Below are 21,500 nucleotides of genomic sequence, written 5' to 3'. Positions count from 1 at the left end.
AGTTAGCTCTTTTAGTTCTGCCCAGTGCAAATGTTCAAGCATCGTACAAGATGGAACAACCTCTTTCAGTCTGTCATTTACTGTAAAGTGTGAATAAATGTCTTCGACCTTATTAACAAAATGGTCTGCAAGTTTGTCACAATGGCTAGTACAAACCTCCATCAGATCAGAATAAGCTGCCGGCTTATTTAAGCTGTTAACAATGAAATAAATATCTCTTGCAGGATAAATGCTGTTTTTAATTTTATCTGTAAAAAAGTGAGCATATGCCTTTTTAATTATTTTATGATAGGAATTGATTGCCCACATATACTGATTTCCAGCTAGGCATCGTAAGTTTTACTCCAAGCTCGTTTGCACTTTGCATTGCTTTTGTTCAGCAATCAATGTATCATTAAACCAGGCAGCCCAGGGCTTCTTTTTCATCAGAGTCAGACAAGCAGGTATAAAAACATCAAAGGTTGAAATGAGTCACGCCTTAGTCCTTGACTCAGTGGACTCCATAGTAGAAACTACTTGGGAAGTTTTAACCTGGATATAACTGCCAACACTTGGCAGATTCAATTTATGTCATGGCGTTCTCATAAGGGAGTTGGCAATGGTAATCGTGGTGGCTCTAGAAATGTTGGTAATCATGGGCACCATATAGTGATCTGACCATGTCACAGGATAGTGGTAGATACTAAAAAGTTGGGTAGTTTTGAAAAAACTGGGTCCAAAAAAAAGTGTGGTTGTGTGTTTTAAACTCACTACTAGTAGAATCCATTGTATGGCTGCCAAGTCATCAATAAAATTGTGAACAGATATCATTGATCTGATCAAAATGTAAATTTAAATCGCCAAAGATATTAAAATTAGGTCTGGGCAGAGTTCGCGGAGTTCCGCTATGCAGTAACTCCACAAAGTGACCAGAAAACTCTGCCACGCTACGTGGAGTTCCGCAAGTGGTGGAGTGCGTTTGGTCATGTTGTTTGTGTTGATTTTCAGCGCTGGTTTTTTGTCCTTCACTGTAAAATCATTTCAAACTTCACCATGCGCAGTGTAAGAGGGCACTGCTTCTTTTCTTGTCTCTCAAGTAGATTTTCTACCCGAGCAGCAGCTTTCTAAATGTGAACGGAAGGTTTCTCAACTTAAGCGGTCGCAACCTTCTGTGACTGCCCGCGATGAGACATATGATGGCCTGCGTTGAGAAATCTTGCCGTGAGGTGGATTTTTCTCGCTCGGGCTCACCAACTTGATGCTGACGATTGCAAGGAATAAACTCTACTCTGCTACGCAGAGCAGAGTTTTTCGGAACTCGGTGTGCTCTGCAGAGCCCAAACTGTGGAAATCTCCGCTAACTCAGCAAACGGAGCAGAGTTCACCATCCAGGCCTAATTAAAATTAGATCATTTAAGTACCAACAGAGCACCATTATCTATTAGTGCGTCTCTAAAATGTCTAAGTGGGCCTGGTGGCCTGTAAACCGTTAGACCCAAAAACGGAAACATTTTGTTGAAATACATTTGAAACAGTGCACTTTTGCATTATTGGATAGAACATGGTACCAGACTGCATCCAATAGTGATGTTATTAATGATAGCAATGCTACCCCTCCCCCCACAGGGTCTGTCACATCTTTTGATTCAGTAGCCCGGAGAAAGCGCCAATGCTGTTTCTGCATACTTTGACTAGTTTAGCAAGTTTCCATAAGAAATAGTACATTTGGTGATTGATCCATGATGAAGTGTAGAATATCAGCGTCGTGTCGTATAATCAAACGGCATTTGATACTAAACATTTTACTGCTAGATGTATTTATATTATCCTCAAGAGACCCGTATACATGACCATCAGCAGATATAGAAGAAAACCCACAGTGGTTGCACCTGACATCTTCTTCATTTTCTTCCACAAGGACCAAGGTATAGGAGCATGTATTGTAAGAAACCTGTCTGACCGATAATAACTGAGACGCAGTATGGACCTTTTGTCCAAGTAGAGGGACAGAGTTCCTGGCTCCAGTTGCCGTACAGGCACGGATGGGCGCAGACAGGCTAGCCTTTATCGCACCAGCGACTAACCTTCTGCACGAGTCCGCTGTGTGTCTGTGCATCTTCTGCAGATCGGCGCATATAAATTCTCCCTACTTCCACGGACAGAATAAACCTACAGTCACACGCACATACACTCATCATACGCTAGGGCCCATCACACTGGAATTCACACTATTACTCTATCCACACTGAATATAAGAGAGAAACCTAAACCAATCTGCATCTAAAACGAGGTCAATGCGACCATAAAGACATTGTCCTGAGTCATGATTTTAAACATAGGAAATACATCTGTAACTCAATAAATGACAAAGAAATAACCACCCGACACTGGAAGTCAAACAAATGGTTGTTTATCTAAATTAGTTCAAAATGAAAGTCAATCAATAGCAAAATCATTATTCTCATAGTTACCTATTCTAGCTAAATGGGTCAGGACAGGTCTTTCAGTAAAGTCTCTCGAGCTGCCGTCCTCAGCATAGGTTCAGGAAGAAGTCCAAACGCAATGACCGCAAAGAACACGATGAATGCAATGAACGCAATGAACACGGACCCTCTCTAGTCTAGCATATTGATAGCAAAAATGACAAAATAAAAGTTACAAACAAACTTTGAATATCCGTTGAGCCGTTGAGCAGAGCGAGCAGGAAAGGATGTTGCAACATTTAGAAAACCTCCGCTCAGGAAAAATCACAAAAATAAAAAACACGGAAGAAGGAAACTCGAGTTTGCAAGTGTTACTTTTATGATTACTCTTCCTCGGTACCATAGCAGAGCCACCGCAGATCTATCATTGTTCATTGTGGCTTAATCCTTCTCCAAGGACAATTGGATTCATGCCCAGAGCTGCTGTCCTCACGGAAACTTTTAATTCAGGCAGAGGCTGTGGTCAGGTGACTTTCAACCATGTTCAGCAAGGCCTCTCGTCAAAATTCAATCACTCGAGTGCAGGCTGTAAATAGCAGCCATCTTTGTTTAGGCCAAAACGGACCAACTTAATTAAAAGAAACACAAAACAACGTTACCACATCATAATGATTAAACAGTGTTAATTCCCACTAATACCCTTATGTGTATGTAATTACCTAGCCGTCTGCAACACAAAGAAGCATTAGTACACGTTATTAAAAAGCGTAAACTCGAAACAAATAGCACTTTTGCGATACTCAATTAAGTAAATTGCACATTATTATTAAGCAACATATATGCATCCCACGTGTAGTTTCTCTCATTAGTAATGTTGATTAATATAGACTTTTAACAAAACAAACTATTATTAAGTGATTACAAATTAGTAATTTTAATCATAACATATAGACAAACTGGAGCTTAAAACTCGATAAATTTTCAACAGAAAACTCTGCTCCAGCAATCCCCCCTTTGGTGATATATTATCACCACAAAAAACAACCCAAAAAAAAAAATGTAGTCCCAATTTTAGGAGAAATTGAAAATGTCTTTTATAACACAACATTAAACACCAGACTCCCTCACATTATCCCTCTTTGACTCCAAGTAAACACTCTCCCTCAATTCTTCTAATTCTATTTCTTGTGGGTCTCTCCTTGACCTCTTTTGTTTCTTTTCAATAGTTTTATTCTTTTTCCCTCCCCTGTTTTTACAACACAAACACCCCAATCTTAGTATCAATAAAGCAACAATTACGCATGTCAATGGAAATAATATTTTACCAATAAAGGTACTACCTATCTTAGGAATAAAAACTCTTAACAGCAACTATCTTATTAGCTATTTTAGTCCAGATACTTTCAGCTTCCAGTGGTACTAATTCCTCATGCAAATCAGTAATCATTTTGATATAGACCTTTAGGTCTTTGCTTTCGTCAGGAATGTAAGTGCAACAATGTTGAACTTTCAGCATTCCACAAACTCCACCCTCCTTGGCCAATAGAATATCAAGGGCAAGTCGATTTTGCATAGACATGGCACGTATGGCAATCATCTCCGTATTTACCAAAAGAAACCCTCCAGCGGTATTTGTCGATAAGCGATCCACCACTGTTGACAGTTTCCGAATCCCATATGCATTTAAAGAAATTCCCACTGCTGGAATTAAAGCTCCAAAAATATCACCCACGATTTCTGACCAAGTTTCTCTCTTAAAACGTGTTAGTAAATTAATATGCTCTACATCTTCTATCCTATCTATATGAAAAATCTTTGGAAAGACCAGGCCCACATAACACGTGCCATACCAATGGTCAGGCAACTTGTAATAAGCCTTGTTCCCACAAACGTAATACACTCCTGGGAAAACTGGATCTTCTCCACCTTTAAAACCAAGCAATTTCTTCTTCTGTGTACTTTATTCCTCAGCCAGTCTCCTGGACTCAGATCATGAGCTTGCTTCTTCTCAAGTGTGGTAGCGTCTTCTCCAACCTGGTGAAACACAGAATGAACTGCGTCAGCCAGGCCTTTACAGTAATCCAAATCATGTCATCAGTTATTGTCATCAACTTGTTGACAGGCACAAATGCATGTCTCATCGCACGTCCCATTAAAATTTCGTGCGGACTCAAACCTGTTGTTCTATCTGGAGTAGACCTAATAGTCATCAGCACTAGAGGCAAGACATCAGGCCATTTCATTCCAGTGGCTAAACACATCTTACCAATTAGGTTTTTTATTGTGCCGTACACGTGTTCAACAACGCCAGAAGCCTCTGGTCTGTATGCACAATGTAGCTTCTGCTGTATGCTCAATGCTTCACAAATTAAACCCATGAGCTCATTGTAGTGGTGTCCACCTCTGTCAGACTCAATTGTCACTGGGAACCCGTACCTAGGAATCAACTCTCTTAACAGTAAGTTTGCAACTGTTATTCCATCATTTCTCCTAGTTGGATAGGCCTCCACCCATCTTGAGAACAAACAGACTACCACTAGAACATACCTCAATCTGTTCACTTGGGGCATTTCAATGAAATCTATTTGCATTCTGGTAAAAGGACCTCCTTCTCTGCCTATTGTTCCTAGACTCACCACTGTCTTTTTCCCAGTATTGAACTGCTGACAAATCAAACATCTCTGACAGATGCTTTCTGCAATTAACCTGAACGTTGCATTGTACCAGGTTTGCTTGAATGACCTAATCATTGCATCCCTCCCCAGATGTCCCTGGCCATGATACATTCTTGCCATTGTCGACAGCATGGAATTGGGCATGACTGGTCTACCATCTCTATAGATCCAAACATGATCTGTCTCTCTTGGGGCACAACCTGCCTTAATCCAATCTCTCATTTCTTCATCTCCTGCCTCATCCTGCAACTGTTTCACTTCATCCCACGTTTCTAGGACATTAGTAAACATCACAGAACAAAAAGACATCTCCCTTTCTCGTGCCCTATTAATTGAATGATTGTTCTTTGCACAATACTGTGCTATGTCATTGGCAAAACGATTACCAAGAGTAACAAAATCATCTCCTTGCCCATGAGCTGCACACTTTACAACTGCTAACTCTTTAGGCAGCTGTATCGCCTCAAGCAACTTTCCAATCACTTCAGCATTCTTTATTGGAGTCCCACTCGACGTCAAGAAACCTCTCTGTAGCCAAAGCTGGCCAAAGTCATGAACAACTCCAAATCCGTACTGACTATCAGTCATCACAGTCACTCTCAAATTCTTCCCAATTTTGCAAGCTTTCGTCAATGCCACCAATTCAGCCACTTGAGCAGATCTTACTCCTTTCAAAGGCGAAGCTTCCATAACTTCTGAAACCTTGCACACTGCATATGCTGCACTTAGCACACCATCATCAGTTCTTAGACATGATCCATCCACAAACAGCACATGATCACTCTCAGGTAATGGCAAATCTCTTATGTCTGGTCTAGGTTTTGTGCAGTAGTCAAGCACATCCAAACAATCATGATCAACATCATCTCCCACATTCACATTCTCAGCATCTGGTAACAACGTTGCTGGATTCACAGTCACACATCTCTCAAGAGTCACATTTGATGCTCCCAGAATGATTTTCTCATATTTAGTCAGTCGGCTATGTGACATGTACTGAGTTCTGCTTCTTGTCAAAAGAATTGCCACATCATGAGGCACGAATACCCTTACAGGATATCCCATTATTATACCCTCACTCTGTTTCAAGCTTCTGCATGTAGCAGCTACTGCTTTCAGACAACCTGGCAAACCCACAGCTACAGGGTCAAGTGTCGATGAGAAGTACGCAATCGGCCTCCTCAATTGTCCATGTTTCTGAATCAACACTGAAAGTGCACAACCATTTCTCTCACTGCAGTACAATTCAAACTCTTTCTCATAGTCTGGCATTCCCAAAGCAGGGGCTTCACACATTCTGCTCTTTAATTCTTCAAATGCTGCCATTTGTTCTCCATCCAATTCCAATGGGTCTCTCACCTCACTTTTAGTCAATTTAATCAGTGGCTTTGCTATCAGGGAGAAATTACTTATCCACTGACGACAATAACCCACCTTCCCCAGAAACATCCTCACTTCTCTCTGGGTCATCGGGGCTCTCATTCCTCTGATAATTTTGATCCTATCATCGGTCACTTTTCTCAGACCCTTCTCAATATTGTGTCCAAGATAATGCACCTCTTTCTTGCAAAATTGCAATTTGGCTGGAGATACCTTTAACCCTTCATCTGCCAGATGATTCAGTAAAGCTATGGTATCTACTTCACAAGCTTCACGTGTCTTCGATGCCACCAGTAGGTCATCGATGTACTGCACTAGTACTGAGCTTTCAGGCATGATCAAACTCTCCAAAGATTTCTTCAATAACTGATTGAATATCGAAGGACTCTCTGTATACCCCTGTGGGATACGACACCATGCTAAAATACGCTGTCCAAACCGAAATGCAAAAATCGGCTGGCTGTCATGATGCAATGGAATTGAAAAGAAAGCATGACACAAATCAATTACCGTATACCACTCAGCATCATGAGGAATCTGATACAAAATCACTGACGGATTTGGCACAATGGGACAACATGCCACCACAATTTTGTTAACTTTTCTCAAATCTTGTACAATCCTGAGTTTCTTCAGCCCCATTATCGGTGAATTACACGGGCTACTCAGTAACTCTCTCAAAACTCCCTGTTGAATCATCTTGTCAATTATAGGAGTAATTCCCTCAATTATCTCTGGTGTCAATCTGTACTGAGGAATATTAGGATAAACAATCCCCTCTTTCACTGAAATCTTCACTGGATCTACATTATTCATCAATCCCACATCTTCTCCAGTAAAATCCCAAACTGCTGTTTTCACTGTGTGTCTCAACTCCTGAGGCAAATCATCTGGGTTAAACACTGCATATGTACCAACAATCTCACTCTCTCTATTGTCTAGAGTCATCCGGTACAAAACATCCTCATCTGGTGTCTCAAAAGCTATTCCATCCGGAGTACAGAAAATTGTACAATTCATCTTGCACAATAGGTCCCTACCTAACAGGTTCACTGGACCAGTGTCACAGACTACAAATCTGTGCATGTCTGAAAATTTCCCTATTCTTACCCTTACTGGTTCGGTAAGACGAGTCTTAATCTGTGTATTGGCTACACCAACCACTTGGATTGCTTCGTCCGAGAGAGGAAGATTTCTAATATCTGCTGACCTGACAGTTGATCTCGTTGCTCCTGTGTCTACCAAAAAAGTAACACTCTCCCCATTTATTTTCCCATCTACAAATGGTCCTGCCTGGTCTATTTCTAGAGTTGCACCAAGTATGCACTCTTCCTCCTCTCTTCGGCACCGTCAATAGTCCCCTTCAGACTCACTCCCCTCATTCTTTAACCAGTACTGCTGTACCGGGTTTGAACGTCTCGGTGTGTTTACCTGCTCATCATTGTAGAATCCCGAGTCCTGGTTATACTTTTGGGACCCTCTATTCTGCGGCAAGGGCGGTTTTGGCTCTTGACTCTGCTGTCTGACAACCTTCTGCTGTTGCTGCTGATGATTACACCCCTCGTTCTGCACCTGTTGATTTAAGGGTTTATTTTCATTACTCACTAATGGTGGATTGGTACACTCGGATCTCCAATGCCCCAATTGTCCACAGTTGTGACAAGGGAACTTTTTCTTTGCCTCCTCTAAATTCCCCTTTCCTTTTCCTGCATATCTGGGTCTATTTCCCGGATTATTCGCCTGTTCCACCAACTGTGCTTCTTGTCTTTCAGCAACCTTCACCTGTGCCCACATTGCTTTCTCTTTCAGCTTTCTCTGCTTTGCCTCAATCTCATCACTGAAGTACTTTGCATGTCTCAAGATTTCATCAATCTTTTTACTCTGCCAATCAACTGTGTGCTCACGTATTCTTTCACTGATTTCAGGTCTCAGGCCATATACAAATCTGGATACAAAATGACTCAAATCCTCGTCACCCAGGTGTTCATCTCCACTAAACTGTTTAAAAGCCAGTATCAGCCTTTCGTAAAAAGCATGAACTGATTCTTTCGCTTCCTGATGTTTTCGATCTATCTTAACCCAGTCTGTCTCTTTCGGGGGTACCTTATTTTTCAGGAACACAATAACCTGATCGTATTTCTTCATTACCTCTGGATCTGGTGCTCCTGTTTTCGGATCTCTTGGATACTCCTTTGCAGGCCAATCTACAACTATTTTACACTCTGCCCACAAGTCTGCTGGAACAATTATATCAAACAGACTATTCAGGTCAATCCACAGCACTTTTGACAATTTCACAAACCTGACCTACCTGCCTATACCACTCGACGGGCTTTTCTCTCAGTCGAGGGAAATCATTCGTAAATGACAAAATATCCTGTCTAGTCCATGGGACATGTACATATCCTCCTTCAGGAATCTCTCTCATAGGATAAACATCCATTGTTTTTTTTTTTCTCTCATGGGAAAAGCTGAGTAAGTCCTGTCCACTGAATCTTCCCTTTTCTTGTATCATCTATCCTTCCACTTTTCCACATCACCCCATTTTCGCAATAAGGCAATCATTTCTTTAATCTGCCCTGTTCTGCCAGCACCATTTAGATTCTCAATAACTTTGTCCGTAAAATCCATCCTGTAAGACTTCTGCAAAGCTTTCACCTTATCCATGTCAACTCCTTGTTCACTCGCTATTGCTCTCAACCTATCATGTGTACTCTTAGCCCTCCAGGTAATGCTTTTACACATAAATAACAACTCTCCATCATGATGGGTTTTCAGTATATCTGTAGGAATTGTTCCTGCAATAAGCTCCTCCAATTCTATGCGCAACCTGGCTACATCAATTGCCTGTGAATCTTTATCCTTCTTTTGAAGAACTTTCAACCAATCATTCAAATCCTCAGCTGTTATTTCAGTAGACTTTTTCACTGTACTCACTTGTTCTGCCATCCTCTGTGGTTCCAAAATCGTTCCTCCCAAACAACCAGTATTCAATCCTGAATTAGGCTGCACATCTAATCCTCCACTACATGTGTCATGTCTCGACTGTCTCAAATTATTTCCTCCCGTTTTCATTCCCAATTCCTCCAAAGAACAAGTACCAACCAAACCATTTCCAACATAGGGAACTGTCAAACCATTTTCACCCATTCTTTGCTTATCAAAAATAGGCACAACCGGACCTATGGTTACAGGCACTGTAACAGCTTCAAGATTTTCGTCAGCTCTCTTATTTTCTCAGTCAGTTCAGATGTGGTTCTGGCTAATTCTCTTGTTTTCTCGTCACTGACTCGATTCTCTCTCTCTCGCTCTCTCTCTCTCTCCCTTTCCATGAAAGAGCTACCACTTTTCAGATCAGGTGTCACAACCTCAGTTTTCACTATCCGCAAAGTATCTCTTATTGGAGTAGCAACTGGCGTGCTCTCTTCTGGTTCTGGTCTATATGGAGGTGGTCTCTTGTAAATCATGTCATCCAAGACCTCATCCTCATAATCATTAACTCCATACCTTCTCACTTCTGCATCAGGCACCTTTTCTGTAGCCTTCCTCCCTTCCGTTTCCTCAACTGTCCTCATAGGATATAATCCCTCTGACATACTAGCATCTCGCCATCTCCTCATTCGATCATGATGAGTTTCACAATCATATTTCCTCCCAAAAAAGTACCTATAATTGCCTCCACTCTTTTCTCGCTTATGCACCTCATCTTTCCATTCCACCAACGCCTCGAACTGTGTCGGCCTTGGTCTAGGCTCTAGACACATCATCTTTTCTCGTAAATTTCTCAACATGGCCAAATTAAATGAACCATGTTCCAGGAACGCTAAAACACCATCCTCCTTAGTGTACTTAGCCCAGTTATCTAACCATATACAGGTATGATACCCATATTTCGCAACCATGAAGGATGCAGGAGTTCTCGTTGGAGGTAGCAATTCACCTTCTCTAGTTATTATGTTTTTATCCTTGTCGAACCACCTTTTAATTTTACCACACAAGGATTTCTTCTTCTTTTCCTCCGGTTGGTAATACATTTTAATGTTTACCAATATTCTCTAGTCCCTTCCGCAACTGTACGATCTTTTGTCCAATAACAGCGCGACTCACACCAACGCACCAAACCTGGAGCGTCTACGTCACCCTGTACTCCTTCCAATCCCTGCGCGGCTCACACTAACGCACCAATCCCAGCGCGAGCACTGTTCCGATCCACTACCCAATCAGAGCGCGGTCTGTATGACGCCAGCAGTCGCTGCAGTCGCTTCTGCTCTGTCTCCTGTCACTCGTCTACCCCTCCTTTACAAAGCCTTCTCAGTAGACTTCGTTTCAGATTCTTCAAAATCTATTAGTTACAACATATAAACATCTCCATTGTCTGCTTCGCTAACCACAGAATAGTAAAGAAAATCTTTTCTCACAAGAATCCCGCTTTCCTCTAGAACAGCGCTTACCTCTGCTCTACCACGGAATAATTACTTTCGTTGACACAGTAGCACATCTCTCTACTCTGCCCTTCTAACATGCATCCATTAACTGTTTCCTCTAGGACTGCTCCAAAGAGTCTTACAATCAACTAAATGCTCATACATTCACGCACTTTCACACCAGAAAATGTAGCACATGCACACAGAATCCTGCCTTTCCCGAGAACAGCGAACAGTCTGTCCCACTACAGAATTATAACACACGTTAACCAAGCAGCGCTTACCTCTGCCCAGTCCTTCAGACAAGCTCAGAGAGTACCTATTACTTCTCCAGCAGAAAGCTTTAACGGCAAACCTTACGGATCCCTGGGACTTAAGACCAGAGTTTCACAGATAACCTTTCGCTACCATACACACTCCTTTTATACTGAAAATATGTCCCTAATAGTAACACACGACGATGTCACTAATTCCAAACCCAGACAATGTGACGCGCAACTTCAATTGTCACACGTTTTTCCTGCATACGTACAGGTAATTCCAACAATTCCGTCTTTCCCGAGAGCAGCACTCACTTCCCTCTGCCCTACTACAGAACCGTCACCAGCTCCCAAGTTCCAGAAGCACTACATAAAACTCAACACGACGACTTTAACATATAGCATTAGTACATATACCAACATCAATCAATAAATCAATGAATCAGAAGCCTATGTACAAGCAATCTAATCAGATCAAGACAATAATCAAACCATCATACTGCTACCAGGAAACTGCTGCAGATCGGCGCATATAAATTCTCCCTACTTCCACGGACACAATAAACCTACAGTCACACGCACATACACTCATCATACGCTAGGGCCCATCACACTGGAATTCACACTATTACTCTATCCACACTGAATATAAGAGAGAAACCTAAACCAATCTGCATCTAAAACGAGGTAAATGCGACCATAAAGACATTGTCCTGAGTCATGATTTTAAACATAGGAAATACATCTGTAACTCAATAAATGACAAAGAAATAACCACCCGACACTGGAAGTCAAACAAATGGTTGTTTATCTAAATTAGTTCAAAATGAAAGTCAATCAATAGCAAAATCATTATTCTCATAGTTACCTATTCTAGCTAAATGGGTCAGGACAGGTCTTTCAGTAAAGTCTCTCGAGCTGCCGTCCTCAGCATAGGTTCAGGAAGAAGTCCAAACGCAATGACCGCAAAGAACACGATGAATGCAATGAACGCAATGAACACGGACCCTCTCTAATCCAGCATATTTATAGCAAAAATGACAAAATAAAAGTTACAAACAAACTTTGAATATCCGTTGAGCCGTTGAGCAGAGCGAGCAGGAAAGGATGTTGCAACATTTAGAAAACCTCCGCTCAGGAAAAATCACAAAAATAAAAAACACGGAAGAAGGAAACTCGAGTTTGCAAGTGTTACTTTTATGATTACTCTTCCTCGGTACCATAGCAGAGCCACCGCAGATCTATCATTGTTCATTGTGGCTTAATCCTTCTCCAAGGACAATTGGATTCATGCCCAGAGCTGCTGACCTCACGGAAACTTTTAATTCAGGCAGAGGCTGTGGTCAGGTGACTTTCAACCATGTTCAGCAAGGCCTCTCGTCAAAATTCAATCACTCGAGTGCAGGCTGTAAATAGCAGCCATCTTTGTTTAGGCCAAAACGGACCAACTTAATTAAAAGAAACACAAAACAACGTTACCACATCATAATGATTAAACAGTGTTAATTCCCACTAATACCCTTATGTGTATGTAATTACCTAGCCGTCTGCAACACAAAGAAGCATTAGTACACGTTATTAAAAAGCGTAAACTCGAAACAAATAGCACTTTTGCGATACTCAATTAAGTAAATTGCACATTATTATTAAGCAACATATATGCATCCCACGTGTAGTTTCTCTCATTAGTAATGTTGATTAATATAGACTTTTAACAAAACAAACTATTATTAAGTGATTACAAATTAGTAATTTTAATCATAACATATAGACAAACTGGAGCTTAAAACTCGATAAATTTTCAACAGAAAACTCTGCTCCAGCACATCAGCCCCTTTTTAAGGTCGATAGGGTGCATTAGAAGGCAGCAAATGGTGGCCACTAAACTGCTGACTATCAGTGCTTAATTTGAGCGGGAGCTTTCCGGTGCTGAGCACCGGCACTTAATTGGTTTCCGGTGCTCAGCACCGGCACCTAATTGTCAACACTACAGTTAAGGCAGTCTGACACAAGGTGGCGCTGCTCATGTAATTTAGAGATGAGCAGTATACCAGTTGTTTAGGAAAACAATATACATTAAAAAATTACTAATGCCTACCTCCCCAACAATTCCTTTAGCTTTGGGGACCTGGAATAATCGGAACTGTCGCATTTGCAAGGGAGAGAGATGGTTAGTAGTTGTTTTGGCAGTGATGACAGGGGCGATGGGTGGTACAAGCTGCAGTGGCCTCTTGGTCAGAGTCCTGGCACTTAATATTTTACAAATTAAGCACAGCTATCCCTGTCAAACGGCCTAACCAAAATGGCTGACGGGGAGTGTGATAAAATTGGGAACCCCACTCTACGATTGGCACCTCCAGCCGAGCCCCACCTTCCCCAACAAGTCAAATTCAACTACAGTACAGCGGTAACAAGTAAAAGATAAACATAACAATAAATTCAGTTGGGTGCAAATTTCATAAAGTGCAATATAGCAATGATCTGAAGCGGGGTTTACCGCATCAGTTTTACCTTCAGTACAGAGATAGGAAGGAGGTAAAATTGGGGTGGTTTTTTAAGTAATATATTACATCTGTTGACACTCTAAGGTGGTCTAGCCATGTTCTGTACGTTATGAATAATTATTTTAGTCTCTGACTTTCCTCCGCTATGCTATAAATCACCGACGGATAGACCTGAAAAAGTGGGGTTCATAAATATGTAGCTAATATCCAGTGCAAACTATGCAAGCATTCGAATCTGCATTCTGGCATTAGTGTTTCTTGATTGAACGTGTGCTGTAGACTTCAAATCACCACTTATTGTTCCCACTTCAGCTGGTGTTCTTCATAGTAATGTGAAAGACACATATCAAATGCTAAATCTCATTTTGTTAATAAAAGAGCGCGAACGTATCAGCGCGTTGTTTTGCCTGTAGAGACACAGATCTGTATTTGTCAAGCCTATTGCTAAAAACTAAGCCTTTCATACCATGCACACATACCACACCTCTGCACTCGCTTTTTTCCATGTGAAATCTTAGCAAATCTGCGGTGTTTCCGTCATTTGAACGGCTAATTAGATCACCAGAATCAAGTTCTGACTGACCAAGGCGATGCTTAGATGACGTTTTCATGCTTGTTAAATGATAACACAAAGGTAAGAAGTGAAGAGGGTGGCAACACTACTTGGCTGCCTGTGGTTGAGTCTGTAAGAGATAAGTCATAGGCAATTTTATTGTTAGACACTAGGCATGTTTTTAATTTAATGTTCTTAGTGCACGTTCATGGATCAGAACAAAAGTCCCTTCTTGCTATGTTGCAACGCATAATATCAGGGCACAAGTCCTAAAAAAAGAAGTGGGGGGCTAACCAGGTTAGGCAGTATGCAAGCGAAATCATGACGCGGGCCATCACAGCGCATGAAGTCACAAGGTGTGACATTGCACGTGACATCACAGGAAGTGACCTCACTGGAAGTGACAACACAAGAAGTGACATCAAATATTAAGACCTCACACATATGTTTATCAGGTATATCATGAGTACATTTAAGTGCATTATGAGATATAACAAATGAGATTTGGTGTTGGGGTTGTGCCAAACAAGTGGCACAATCCCGGCGCAAAAGATTGGCCTCAACCCATACATTTATTTTTTTGAACCCTGCCACAAAGAAATTGGCAACAAGGGGAAGCATGGAAGTAGATCTGCTATGCTTAATTAGTTGCAAAGTCTACATTTCAAAATATTTGGTTGGGCTAAAGCATCTGCTGTGCAGGTGCCCAGTAAATCTCAGGGCTTAGTAATAATAGTGAGATAACTCTGGTAATTAATGCACTTGCTGGAGAGATCTGTGCTTTGTAAAGTCCCAAATTTGAATCAAAGTAGCAGAGAAGGTAAATGTGTCTCCTGCAAAGCACACCATCTAACAGGCAGATGACAGATTTGTATTTTATGTAGATAGTAAAGTAGGTTACTGCTTTTAACAAAGAGATCCCTTTGTTACCTGCAGTTCATACATTGTAATCCTTCTAAAAGACCACAGTGAGGTAAAAAGGACATGTGACTCCTACACCTTGTAACCCTCATTGGCTCATGTAACTTATCTTGTACATTGATTTACACATGTACATGATTTATTGTCAATGTATAATGTGTATGTTACATAGAGAGCTCTGACACCCAGCATTGGGTTGCATAGCACTATAAAATAAATAAAATAGTGCTATTGAATTTGTTATTTGTGTAAATACTGCGACAGACCAACAAACCTGACATTCTAACAGTGCATGCATCTATTATATACAGGGACTGAACAAAGTCAAAAGATGCCTCTCGTAAGTACTTGTGGAGAGATAACAAGCTGTGTGTCTTCGTTTCCCCTCAGTGGCATGTACATTGAAGTGTAAGGTTCCAGGCCGCCTCCAGTCAGGATATTCAAACTAAAGGAGCACTGGTGGCCCCTTAACTTCGGCCCAGATGCAGGTGAAAAAAAAACTCACTGCCTGCACTTTGATGCTGGGAATCGAAAGTAGACAACGTGCAGGCGCTGCTGAACGTGTCCCGGTGTCTGAAAATTGGACTGGGACAAGTTCAGCATATTTCTGTGGACCAAATTCTTGGTAGGGGAGAAGACATCCACCCTGTGAAAAGAGTGGGTGCACGCAGTGTACCTGCATGTACCACCGACTTGTTCCCTGCATAATATACGAATAGGAATTCTGAACATCCAGTTAAATCAAAAAAGCAACTACGGGCCCAAACCATTGCAAATTAAAATCGTTCCATTACCCAATTATCTTATTGTCAGTGGTATAATGAAACTTGAGGGAGCCCCCCTGCAAAGATCATGGAGGGCCCCCCATGCTCGTACACCGGCTGGAGGTCTGTGACCAGCTGCCCGTGCACAGTGCAAGAGAGGGTCCTCTGCAGCTTGGGGGTCCCTCCACACCATGGGGCTGCTGGGGCTTTTGTTACGCCACTGCTTGTTGTCACTATGCTTCTATTACAGGATGGGTGCTTGGGAGGAGTGGATGCCGCCAAAGTCTTACTCATGACTTTCGGAAAGGTAGTGGAGTTTTATTGATGTGGCAGCAGATAGCTTGGTGGAGCGATGCCAGAGTGGGAGTAAAGGCTGCGTCAGGGATGATATGTTTGCCAACACATCAAAGAATGAGGGATCGCAAGTGTAGTTCATGCTGGGAAGCTGAGACCGAGGTGCATGGCAATGGTATCAGCGAAGGGAATGTATTTATGTTTATGGTATTTCTATAGTGCAAATTTAGCTAAAAGGCAGTGGACTGCTGTACATGGCAAAAAACAGGCATAACGATGAGTAACAGGAGAGGAAGCTGGGTTGTGGATGTTTAATGCATTGTGATGTAGTGTTCTACAAAGAGGTGAGTCTTCAACTCTTTCCTAAATTGAGGAAGCGTTGGGGTGATCCTGATGGATACAGGGATGTTGCTCCAGATCCTGGTTGCTTAGATTGAAATAGCCTGTTGCTTGATTTTTTAATTCTTTCACTTCTTAATCAGAAGTCTGATGTGTCTTGGCGGCAGGCGTGCACAGATGAGGGAGTGAAGAGCAAGGGCGAAGATAAAGGGACAGAGAAAGAGGATGAAGAAAAAGAGGGAGAGATAACAATGAATGTAAAACAGAAGCATTGACTGAGCCTGACAGATCTGGAGTTAAGAGTGAACGATCAAAGAAATGCCATATATGAGGATTATATTTACCATTGTGGGTACATATGATAGCGGACACAGAGCAAAACATTGAAAAGGAGAGTTTGCTAATGGTTTCGGAGATCATCGAGTGCCATAAAGGGTGTGAAAGCAGAGGCTCAGCGGTTGTAATGAGGCTGAGGGTGGCAGTCATCAGAGAGAAATGGACATTGGGATTTGTTATTCATGCAAGTTTTTAATGTGAGCGCTATCAAGAATGACACTTTGGATTACGTAAGTACAAAGACAAGAGACACAAAGCAAAGATCAATTTTCGGATTGCAAGAGTGAGGTATAGTGAGGAGTTCTACATGGGAATGGGGGGTTGAAGATTATGTAGGTGGAACTGATTAGGGACCTCTTGTTACAATGGATTTCAATGAAGTGCCATGTGCCCAATACATTTACAGCGAATGGCCTTCCAATTCAATGTCAGCCCTTTCCGGAGCATTTCATCCAGTTTGGGGTGGGGAGTTCCAACAGCGCAGTTTCAGCTAGGTGGCGCATGGTGATCATTCAAAGTGGGCTTCAGTACAAGGGTATTCTGTAAGTTGAGTTACTTGTGCAGGAAGTGTGGTGTTGTCTTACTCACCATGTTTCTTACCACTTTGGGGGACTGCAAAGACAGCAAAGTGGAGGAAGGTGGTTTCAAGGAAACATTTTGCTTTTGGAATACTGGTTGTTTTTTCCCGCATAGGAACTTTGTGGGGATTCTTGGTATGTGGTTTATGCAAGGGTTTTTTATTTCGTGCCTCAGGATCATAGAGAGAGGCACTGGGAGTCCAATTTCGAGTCTGTGCCAGGTACTAGGACATAAACTGAGAAAGGAAATTGTGGAATGGAGGGTTTTTGTCCTGTTTGACCATTGGCTGTGTTGTAACTGTTTAATTGTGTTGACGTTAGGGCTAAAAACCATCAAAATTAGGCTTCTTCTTCATTTGCCAGGGAGACAACCTAATTTCAGTGATGGGGATATAAAGAACTCTTATAATTCGCTCTTGCCAACATAGTGGTCAGGTCATAGAATGCTAAGTGTAGCTCCCAATCCAAAATGAAGTAGTACCTTTTCCTGTGATGTCAGTTCCTGTTTCAAACATATCTAAGGAAGCTCTTCCAAAAGAATGGTGATTTGCAAAGCATTTGTTTCCTATGATCTTCAACCATTGCTTTAATCTTTGTCCCTGATATTTGCTCGCGCCTTTCGTCTGCTACAGGATTCAACCTCGGTATACAGTAGGTATTTTCTCGTTCATGACGAGTTTGGCACTTATTTCTTCATTTTGTAACTTCATCATCAAACAAGATTTATAAGATTATCATGGCGGTATATACCCGTTTATGGGTTTTCCTCCTAACTGTGACCCTCTAAGGGAGACAGTTGATGCTTTTAACATATAGAATTCTGTGCAGAGTGGCAAAGTGTTGTTATAGACATTTGTTGTATAAAAAATTGTAAAAAATTCATTACAATAAAATATTTACCAAATAGTACATCAATTATTAAAGCATCACACTCAAAGATTCTAAAAATGTTTATGCTTCATCACATTGCAATATGACGGCGCTGTTTAGCATCTGAAAATGTGGTCAGTTTCCCAATGAAATGATGTTGTTTGCTGAAAAACAGTAAGCAATTGCTTCCCGAATAGATGTATAGTTAGAAGTGATAAAAGCAACCTTCAAATATTTTTCCCTTAGATTGAGTACAGCAGGACATAAACAAATAATGTGTTGAATTGATAATTCCTTCTAACCACATAGATGACAGCACATGGAGGGTAACCAATCCGATTCCTTGAACCCTCAAATGGACAAAGAGAATAAGCATGAGATGGAACCATAAATACTTTAGAGTGTAGTGAGTGCACATGTGAGTGTGAATGTTGAGCCACTGGCCTTGCTTGCTCTCAAGAACTTTGGGGGGACAGGAGCTTCTCACCAGAAGCATGTGTTAGCTCTTACAACGACTTACCTGTTCCTTCTCCCAGACACAGCGGTGGACCTCCGTGATGGCTTCTTGTAGACCTGCGACATCTGCAAGAAAAAGATCCATGAACAGTAAGACAAAAAAACCTCTTCAAGATAAAGGAAAGGAGATAGCACCTAGAGAAGTCACCCTAAAGAACAACTCGGTTAAAGTTTCCAAAATATGCCCTGAAAGAGTAAGAGAACATTGTGACTGCGTGCAAATGGTATTTGGCATAATGCGCATTAGCAACACTAAAGAGATGTCTGTTGTAACACAGTTAAGACATTCATATGGTGTTAAAGACATTTAGGAATCTGATTAATCGAACCTTAGATGTGCCAAGAAATTCCAAGGAAGACCTGATTGCGAAGCAAGAACGTAAAGTTGGTAACAGAGTTGAGTTTATTTATTAATTTAAGTACAGAAACTACATGGTCTATGCTTATTTTTTGAAAGGAAACACATAGACAGAAGCCATTCAGAAATAAGCTGTAAATGATAACAGGTAAAAACAGAGATGATAGAACCTAGTACACCTCTCTTTGGGTACACCTAAAATACATCATCTAATTTCCAAGTGCCCAGTCCTTGACAAGTACAATATGAAGTCGGTGTTTTGCCTTTTCCCTGTGCACCCAGTGTTTTTTTCCTGTGAAAAAAGCAGTTTGAGGGATGTTTGGATAAGGAGGAAGCTCTACTGATTGGATGTTCCATATATTGTTCACTATTTGAAAAAACAGCCTTTGTGCTGGATTTTGATGTAGCTACCAGTTGTGGGCAGTTGATGCTTGTCTCAATGATGTCTTGTTGCATGTAAGGGTCAAGAGGGTTGAAAGGCAGTGCTGGAGCATTTTCCAGACTTGATGGCAGACACGTTTTAAGGCATGGACAAAGTGGGCTCTGGCCCAGAGCCCCAACCTTTCAAGGGGGCCCCGATAGAGCCAGCTCTGTTCTGCAGACTCTCTTGCCCGGATGACCTTGAATAATTCTTAAACAGATTGTTGTAAATAGCATTTCCTTCAATGTATTTTTCATGTGGTTAATAAGTGAGAGTCTATTACATACATTTTACAGATGTTGTGTTTATGTTTCATGCAACATCCCTAAAAAAGTTTATTTTAGATCCAAACAGGATCTCACATAAGAGAAATGGGATGGTGTCACTTGAATTATTTGTAGTATTTTGACACACATATCACTTTACTGGAATATTAGATGTAAACACATTTAGAACTTGGACCAGTGTGCATGTGCACTGTCAGTGACTTGACCAAAGAGGTCACGAAAGAGCTGAAACTGGAACAGAAATTCAAAGCTGATCCAAACAGGGGCCCCAAAATACGTTTGACCAAGGGCCCCCAAATTCCTTAAGCTGTCACTGGTTGATGGTGAGTGTGTTAGAGGTGGTTTTGGTGCAGTACGATTCAGAAAGACAAGCCACACAGTTGGAGTCGATTTTTGCTGGAAAGTGGTCATTTGTTTTGCTTGAAGGAGATGATTCTACCCAAAATGTAGCACTGAGGAAAGTATGAGTTTCAAGAAAGTTGTACAAGAAACATGCACGCTTTACATGTAGGATAATGGGTGTAACGAACACCTTTTCTCCGTGTTTAGGTTTCTGAATGGTGAGTCAGTGCACCCACCTGATAAGCTTAAATTGCAATGGCGAGGGCACCCTCAGGAGTATGGGACACGTTTTTAAGACATCCCAACTGTGTTACAATGCAGTTGTTAGGTGATGAGACTGAATAGTGGGTGGAGATATTTTCAGGTGAGGCATGTGCATGTGGTTTTGATTTACCTTTCCCGCCGAAAATGTGTATCTTAAGGATGAAAAATAGTGCATTTTGTGATTGTTTCCCCCTTGGTGGTAGTGGTGGTCCAACAGGGGTATATTTTTAGACATTAACTTCTTCCATGCTCATGACGTCTCCCGGCCATCATGAGTCACGATGGCCGTGTGCGGACGACGGCCGAGAGACGTCATGACCACGCCCGCGTTTGGTATGTCAGCACTGTGGTAGCGCTGCGGCGGAATTTGCGCCGTAGCAAAGAGGTTAAGATCAGCTTTTATGTTGACAAAAAGACAGTGATGTCATTGGTGAATCAGCAGTCATCGAGGCTTGGGTGGACATTACTGCCATGGAGGGTATTTTTGCGGATTGTTTGACTTAAATGATTACTTTTGGAGATGTCATATCCCAGTCTGGCAGATTTTGTGTCTCAATTAAAATGGCAGAGATTCTGTTTGCTGGTAAGAGCAGACATGGCCAAGGCAGTGCCAAGCCTGCAGCTCTCGTAGTTAGGAGGGCAAGTGTTTTCGCATTAAAGGAGGGATTTTTGGCAACCTCTATGAAACTGGCATATGAACAGGCCTCCAGAGAATTTTTAGCAAATGTGGCTTAGAGGCAAAGGTAAGGGGTTATCGATGCCATATAGAAAAGGGATGGAGTAACAAAATATATGATAAGTTTGATGGATACAGGTTTGCAACCAGGTTCCATTACAGGTAAGATAGCCATGGTGGCTTTACACGTAAGTGATTTAGGGGTTATGGAACTTCGATAGGGGAAATGTAGCACAGACACATAGACTGAGCAGGTGACTTGATTGGGGAATTGCTGGGGGAACGATTGCTAGAAACTGTTTTTAAAAGTTCTATTAATTGCACCTACAATTGCTG

The sequence above is a fragment of the Triturus cristatus genome, chromosome 5_1 (genome assembly GCF_964204655.1).
Source record: "Triturus cristatus chromosome 5_1, aTriCri1.1, whole genome shotgun sequence".
NCBI lineage: Eukaryota > Metazoa > Chordata > Amphibia > Caudata > Salamandridae > Triturus > Triturus cristatus.
Note: the sequence above shows the minus strand (reverse complement) of the source record.